An 8,530-nucleotide genomic window follows, 5' to 3' on the forward strand; every position below is an offset into this window, starting at 1 on the left:
TGAGTCCCATTATCCAGATGGGAAGACTGAGGCCTGGAGCCAACAAGGCGAAGCCCCTGAAGGATGCAGGCGTCTAGACCCTTCTGTTCCTCCCCTTCCCTGCACTGGCTGTGTCCCCCAACACAGACCTGCTGAACAACTTCCTCCCTCCAGAAGTGCATGGCCACCCCCGCTTCCCCCCACCCTTTCAGATCAGCAACAAGGCTGCATCCCTGGGGGCAGCCAGGGAGCACAGCCGGTAATTGTCCTGCTTTCTGTCAGCCAGCCGCAAGGCAATTCCGGGGCACGGGGATGAGCTGTTGACAGATCTCATCAAATCCAAGTCGTCTCCCTGCCGGATAAAACTAGATGTCTGAGGTATAAATATTTGAAAGGGGCTTTCTAATTACAGTCTGTGTCAGGAATAGCAATTAGAGGCCCCTGGGGCCAGAATCAAACGGCATTTGACTTTCCTGTGCTTTGGAGCTGGCTTCTCCTGGGGCTGCACCCCCATCCTACCCCAAGGAGGGGAGTGGGGAGAGGCTGGCAGGGAGAGGCAGGAGGACTGGGTAGAAGAGAAAGAGATCCAGACTGGGGTCCAGTCACCTTCCCCTGTGACCTTGAATCAGCCACGTAACCTTGTGAGCTTTGGATTTTTCTTTTTTCTTTTTTTTTTTGAGACAGGGTCTCACTCTGTTGCCCATCCTGGAGTGTAGCGTTGCAATTACAGCTCACTGCAGCCTCAACATCCTGGGCTCAAATGATCCTCCCATCTCAGCCTCCTGGTAGCTAGGACCACAGGTGCACACCACCACACCCGGCTTTTTCTTTTTTTTCTTATGCACAGTCTCGCTTTCTTGCCCAGGCTGGAGTGCAGTGGTGCGATCTCGGCTCACTGCAATCTCCGCCTCCCAGGTTCAAGTGATTCTCCTGCCTCAGCCTGCTGAGTAGCTGGGATTATAGGCAGGCACCACCATGCCTGGCTAATTTTTCTATTTTTAGTAGAGACAGGGTTTCGCCATGTTGGTCAGGCTCATCTCGAACTCCTGATCTCAGATGATCCACCTGCCTCGGCCTCCCAAAGTACTGGGATTACAGGCATGAGCTACCGCGCCCGGCCAACACCTGGCTAATTTTTTTTTTACAGAGACGGGGTTTCGCTATGTTGCCCAGGCTGTACTGGAACTCCTGTCTTCAAGCGATCCTCCCCACTCCCAAAGTGCTGGAAGTGTAATCCCAGCACTTTGACCAGGAGAGGAGGGAACCAGGGAGGGCTACCAGGAGGTGGGCACTGAGTGGGTAATAACAAGGAGGTGGGCTGGGCAGCAGAGACCCTCCTTCCCCGGCATTCTCGGTCTGATAGGCAGCTGATGGGGGGCTCCTCCAGGGTGGGTGGGGCCCAGGGAACTATCCTCCAGAGGTTCTCCTGGGTTCCAGAATCCCAGCCTGTCAGACATAGGCCCATGGCTGGGACTGTTTTCTCACCTCATAAATGAGAGAATAACAGCTCACCTCTGTTAAGCACTTATGGCCAGGCACTGATTTTGGTGCTTTTTGCTTGGTTTCCTTGCTTTTTTTTTTTTTTTTTGAGACAGAGTCTTGCGCTCTTGCCCAGGCTGGAGTGCAGTGGCGCCATCTCGGCTCACTGCAAGCTCCCCCTCCCGGGTTCACACCATTCTCCTGCCTCAGCCTCCCGAGTAGCTGGGACTACAGGCACCCGCCACCACGCCCGGCTAATTTTTTTGTATTTTTAGGAGAGGCAGGGTTTCACTATGTTGGCCAGGGTAGTCTCGAACTCCTGAGCTCGTGATCCGTCCACCTCGGCCTCCCAAAGTGCTAGGATTACAGGCTTGAGCCACCACGCCCGGCCTTTTTTTTTTTTTTCTTTATTGAGACAGAGTGTTGCTCTGTCGCCAGGCTGGAGTGCAATGGCATGATCTCGGCTCACTGCAACCTCCGTCTCCCGAGTTCAAGAGATTCTCCTGTCTCAGCCTCCCAAGTAGCTGGGACTACAGGCGTGGGTCACCACGCCCAGCTAATTTTTCTATTTTTAGTGGAGACGGGGTTTCACCATGTTGGCGAGGATGGTCTCCATCTCCTGACCTCATGATCCGCCCGCCTCGGCCTCCCAAAGTGCTGGGATTACAGGCGTGAGCCACTGCACCTGGCCAGGCTTGTGTTTTTTAATTTTTAAAATTCTTCTAGAGGGCTGGGTGTGGCGGCTCACACCTGTAATCCCACCACTTAAAGAGGCTGAGTTGGGTGGATCACCTGAGGTCAGGAGTTCGAGAGCAGCCTGGCCAACATGGTGAAACCCCGTCTCTACGAAAAATACAAAAATTAGCCAGGCTTGGTGGCAGGCACATAGTAGTCCCACCTACTCGGGAGGCTGAGATTGGAGAATCGCTTGAACCTGGGAGGCAGAGGTTGCAGTGAGCCGAGATCGTGCCACTGCACTCCAGCCTGGGCAATAGGGCAATAGAGTGAGACTCCATCTCAGAAAAAAAAATCTTTTTTTTCTAGAATTGGAGTCTCGCAATGTTGCCCAGGCTGGTCTTGAACTCCTGGCCTCAAGTGATCCTCCTGCCTCAGCCTCCCAAAGCTTTGGGATTACAGGTGAGAGCCACTGCACCCAGCCATCTTTCTTTTTTTTTTGAGACAGAGTCTCACTCTGTTGCCTAGGCTAGAGTGCAGTGGCACAATCTCAGCTTACTGCAACTTCCGCCTCCCGGGTTCAAGAGATTCTCCTGCCTCAGCCTCCCAAGTAGCTGGGACTACAGGTGTGTGCCACTGCACCTTGCTAATTTTTTATTTTTAGTAGAGACAGGGTTTCACCATGTTGGCGAGGCTGGTCTTGAACTCCTGACCTCAGGTGATCTGCCAGCCTCCGCCTTCCAAAGTGCTGGGATGACAGGCGTAAGCCCCCGCGCCTGGCCAGCTCTGCCTTTTTTTTTGAGATGGAGTTTCACTCTTGTTGCCCAGGCTGGAGTGCAGTGGCATGACCTTGGCTCACTGCAACCTCCCTCTTCCAGTTTCAAGTGATTCTCCTGCCTCAGTCTCCGGAGTAGTTGGGATTACAGGTGCATGCCACCATGCCTGGCTAATTTTTGTATTTTTAGTAGAGACAGGGTTTCACCATGTTGGCCAGGCTGGTGTTGAACTCCTGACCTCGTGATCCGCCCGCCTCGGCCCCCCAAAGTGCTGGGATTACAGGCATGAGTTTTTTTTTTTTTTTTTTTTTTGAGACGGAGTCTCGCTCTGTCGTCCAGGCTGGAGTGCAGTGGCGCAATCTTGGCTCACTGCAAGCTCCAGTTCCCGGGTTCACGCCATTCTCCTGCCTCAGCCTCCCGAGTAGCTGGGATACAGGCGCCCACCAACCACGCCTGGCTAATTTTTTTTTTGTATTTTTATTAGAGATGGCGTTTCACCATGTTAGCCAGGATGGTCTCCATTTCCTGACCTCGTGATCCGCCCGCCTCAGCCTCCCAAGGTGCTGGGATTATAGGCGCGAGCCACTGCGCCTGGCCAGCTCTGCCTTTCTTAATTTACGGTCTGATGGCAGAGACATGGCCTTGTCCACAGAAGCCCCCAGTCTGATGGAAGAGTTGTGCCTCTGACTTCAGGAGCTTCCATTTGATGGGAGGGATATGGCCCTACCTTGAGGGGTTCCCACTCTGATGAGGGAGGCGTGAACCTATCTTCAGGAGTCTCCAGTCTGATGGGGGAGGCAGGTTCAACCTTCAAAGGTCCCCTGTCTAATGCAGGAGACATAGCCTTGACTTCAAGGGTCCCAGAGTAATGGAGGAGACCTAGGCCTGCCTTCAAGGGTCCCCAGTCTGATGAGGGAGGCATAGTTCAAACTTCAAGCGTCCCCAGTCTGATGGGGGAGGTATGGTGTAAACTTCAAGGGCCGCAGTCCAACACGGGAGGCATGGCCCTAACTAACTTACAAGGTCCCAGTCTGCTGGAGGGGACGTGAGCCTTCCTTCTAGGGGCCCCTATCTGATGGGGGAGGCACGATCCAGCCCTTCCAGGGCTCCAGGCTGACACGCAGGCACAGCCCAGCTCTTGGAGTTGCACTGGGGCAGGTGACCAAAGGCAAAGCCTCGGAGCCTGAAGATTCAAACCCAGGCCCTGTCCCTCCCCACCCTGGAGGTCAAGGAGCCTCCCTTACCTGTAAATGGGGCAGCAACAGAGCATGTGCCCGGGGGGTGTTTGTGGACCGAGTGGGTGGTGTCACCCCATTCCCAGGTAAGGAAACAGGCTCAGGGAGCCCCAAGTTCACACTGGAACTGGTAAAAGCTGGGGAAATGGCGTGGCCCCTCTTCTCCTGTAAGCCCAGGCTGGGGCGGCAGTGAGCTCCAGCAGAAGGGGCCCCCATCGCCCCTCCTCCGTCCCTCTGATGTGCTCCGGCAGCCAGGCAGCCCTGGAGGAGTTGATGGAGGAGATCTCAGATGAAGGCTGACAGCTCCCGAAGATAGGATGAAGACAGGATGACAGACGTGGGCTGGTGGGGAACCCGCAGGGATGGGGGAAGGGCAGGTGTCAGAGGGCGAGGGTAGGGGGCCCTGGGAGGTGGGGCAGGGCAGGGAGGGGTTCCCCACTGGTCAGGAGGGCCAGAGCCTGATGCGTGGCTGTGCCTGCCCCTCTACTCCCTCAGCCCTGGGAAGCCCCAACTGGGGGCCGAGAGCAGAATTGCCCCCGGGACACAGGGTGACAGAACAAAGCTTTCCAGGGAAAAAAAGAAGACACAAAAACAAAGTTCCAGTGGTGTATGAAAGAGTGGGTTGTGGGAGGGGAGGAGGTGAAACCTAGGGCTCCCTGAGCCTGTTTCCTCATTGGGGAATGGGGTGATACCCCCTCAACCCATTTGTGAGCACCCACGATGTGCCGGCTGGTTTTGGGGTGCTGGGATTCACCAATTTTTTTGAGATGGAATCTCACTGTTGCCCAAGCTGGATGGAATGCAATGGCACCATCTTGGCTTACTGCAAACTCCACCTCCTGGGTTCAAGTTATTCTCCTGCCTCAGCCTCTGGAGTAGCTGGGATTACAGGCACCTGCCACCACGCCTGGCTCATTTTTGTATTTTTAGTAGAGACAGAGTTTCACCATCTTGGCCAGGCTGGTCTCGAACTCCTGACCTCAGGTGATACACCTACCTCAGCCTCTGAAAGTGCTGGGAGGCATGAGCCACCGCGCCCGGCCCGAATAAACTTCTACTGTGTATAATTTACCCAGTCTGTGGTGTTCTGTGAAAGCAGCAGCAAATGGACAAAGAAAGACACAAGCTGCACACAAGGTCTGTGTAGGTAAGAAACTGAGAGTGTCTTCTGGCCAACAGCCAGGAGGGACTGAATTCTGTCAACCACCACAAAGGTTTGGAAGCAGGTCCGTCCCCAGTTGAGCCTTCAGATGACACCCCAGCCTGGGCCTGTGTCTTTTTTTTTTTTTTTTCTTTGAGACGGAGTCTCGCTCTGTCCCCCTGGCTGGAGTGCAGTGGTGCAATCTTGGCTCACTGCAACCTCTGCCTCCTGGGTTCAAGTGATTCTCCTGTCTCAGCCTCCCAAGTAGCTGGAATTACAGGCATGCACCACCATGCCCAGCTAATTTTTGTACTTTTTGGTAGTGACAGGGTTTTGCCATGTTGGCCAGGCTGGTCTTGAACTCATGACCTCAAGTGATCTGCCCACCTCGGCCTCTGAAAGTGCTGGGATTACAGCAGTGAGCCACTGTGCCCACTGCATTCTTGCTAAACCTTAAAGCAGGAGACCCAATGAAACCACATCCAGCTCTCTGTTGTTTTTAAGTTGTTCAATTTTGGTATAATTTGTTATGCAGCAACAGAAAGCAGAGGGAGAGATGGGCAATAAACACGCCCCCCAAGGCATCCCCTTTGCATCCCCTTAGAACTCACTCACCTGCTTCATTTTCACCACCTTCAGTATACATTATTTGTATGTTATTGTAAAACTTAATATATAATACATAAAAGTTTTTTTGGGGCTGGGTGTGGTGGCCCATGCCTATAATCCCAGCAGTTTGGGAGGCTGAGGGGGTGAATCACTTGAGGTCAGGAGTTCAAGACCAGGCTGGCAACATGGCGAAACCCCATCTCTACTAAAGATACAAAAATTAGCTAGGCAGGGTGGTGCGTGCCTGTAATCCCAGCTACTCAGGAGGCTGAGGCAGGAGAATCGCTTGAACCCGGGAGGCAGAGGTTGCAGTGAGCCGAGATCCTGCCACTGCACTCCAGCCTGGGCGACAGAACGAGATGCTGTCTCAAAAAAAAAAAAAAAAAAAAAACAAATTAAAATAAGAACGGGTGTTGGAAGTGGGAGCTCAACTCAGTTCTGCCAAATGCTCAGGGAACAGTTGATAAACACAGGTTCCTTCCTTCCCTCTGCCAACTCCTCGTGCCATCCCTGTTGAGAAGGGGAACTTCCCAGCAGAGCTTCCTATTTATAAAGCCAGTGAGTCCCATCCTTGCTGAGTATGTAGAGCTCAGCCCCTTTGAAGGCAAACTGTAGCATCTTTCTTGTTAATTAATTATTTTTTGAGATGGAATCTCACTCTGTTGCCCAGGATGGAGTGCAGTGGTGTGATCTTGGCTCACTGCAACCTCCACCTTCCAGGTTCAAGCCATCCTCCTGCCTCAGCCTACCAATTAGCTGGGATTACAGGTGCCCACCACCACACCTGACTAATGTTTGTATTTTTAGTAGAGAGGGGGGTCTCACCATGTTGGCCAGGCTGTTTTTTTTTGTTTGTTTGTTTGTTTTTAGGTGGAGTCTCGCTCTCACCCAGGCTGGAGTGCAGTGGCGCGATCTCGGCTCACTGCAAGCTCCGCCTCCTGGGTTCACGCCATTCTCCTGCCTCAGCCTCCCAAGTAGCTGGGACTACAGGTGCCCACTACCATGCCCAGCTAATTTTTTTGTATTTTTAGTAGAGACGGGGTTTCACCATGTTAGCCAGGATGGTCTCGATCTCCTGAGGTCTTGAACTCCTGACCTCAGGTGATCCGCCTGCCTCAGCCTCCCAAAGTGCTAGAATTACGGGCCTGAGCCATTGTGCCCGGCCTGTAGAATCTTTGTTTGTTTGAGACAGAGTCTACCCCTGTTGCCCAGGCTGGAGTGCAGTGGTGCGATCTTGGCTCACTGCAACCTCCACCTCCCGGGTTCACGCAATTCTCTGCCTCAGCCTCCCCAGCAGCTGGGATTACAGGTGCCCGCCACCACGCCCAGCTAATTTTCATGTTTTTAGTAGAGACGGGTCTCACCATCTTGGCCAGGCTGGTCTTGAACTTCTGACTTTAGGTGATCTGCCTGCCTCAGCCTCCCAAAGTGCGGGGATTACAGGCACCAGCCTGGAATCTTTTAAAGTGAACAATATGAACCTTCTTCGAGTAGGCAGTTCCATTTCTGGCTGTCTGTTCTGAAGAGGTATTTGCCCACATTCATAAGGAAACACCCACGAGGAGGTTTGTCGTGACACTGTGTTCAGCAGCAACATTATGGGGAACGAACCCAATGTCCCCAGTAGGGGAAGGCTGAACTCTGGCATAAATAATGGAATTCCAGCCGGGTGTGCTGGCTCAGGCCTGGAATCCCAGCATATTGGGAGGCCAAGGTAGGAGGTTTGAGGCCAGGAGTTCAAGACCAGCCTGGGCAACATAGCGAGACTCCTTCTCTACAAAAAAATTAAAAAATAAAAAAATCAGGCAGGTGTGGTGGCTCTGCCTCTAGTCCCAGATACTTGGGAGGCTGAGGTGGGAGGATCACTTGAGCCCGGGAGATTGAGGCTGCAGTGAGCTGTGACTGTACCACTACACTCCAGCCTTGGTGAGAGACCAAGATCCTGCCTGAAAAAGGGGGAGGGGGCGGGGAGCTAGGCCCAGGAGAGGAACTGTGGCATGTCCCTGTAAACCCAGGACTTTGGGGGGCTGAGGCAGGAGGGTTCATTGAGGACAGGAGGTCGAGTCCAGACTGGGCAACATGGCCAGACCCTGTTTCTCAATTCGTTTTTTTTTTTTTTTTAAAGAAAGAAAGGTGGGGCACGGTGGCTCACGCGTGTAATCCCAGCACTTTGGGAGGCCAAGGGGGGGGCAGATCACCTGAGGTCAGGAGTTCGAGACCAGCCTGGCCAACATGGTGAAACCCCGTCTCCATTAAAAATACAAAAATTAGCCAGGCGTGGTGGCGGGCGCCTGTAATCCCAGCTACTCTGGAGGCTGAGGGAGGAGAATCGCTTGAACCCAGGAGGTGGAGGTTGCAGTGAGCCAAGATCACGCCACTGCACTCCAGCCTGGGGGACAAGAGTGAGGCTTCGTCTCCAAAAAAAAAAAAAAAAAAGGTAAAGAAAGAAAGAAAGAACAGAAAAAGCCCAGATGGTAAGCCTGGGCACACTCAGGCGACAACTAAGTATAAATATCTGGGCTCATGCCTGTTACAGTGGCTCATGCCTGTGACCCCAGCACTTTGTGAGGCCGAGGCAGGAGGATCACTTGAGCTCATGAGTTCGAGATCAGCCTGGGCAACATGGTGAAACCCAG

Source organism: Hylobates moloch, unplaced genomic scaffold (assembly GCF_009828535.3).
Source record: "Hylobates moloch isolate HMO894 unplaced genomic scaffold, HMol_V3 SCAFFOLD_15, whole genome shotgun sequence".
Classification (NCBI taxonomy): domain Eukaryota; kingdom Metazoa; phylum Chordata; class Mammalia; order Primates; family Hylobatidae; genus Hylobates; species Hylobates moloch.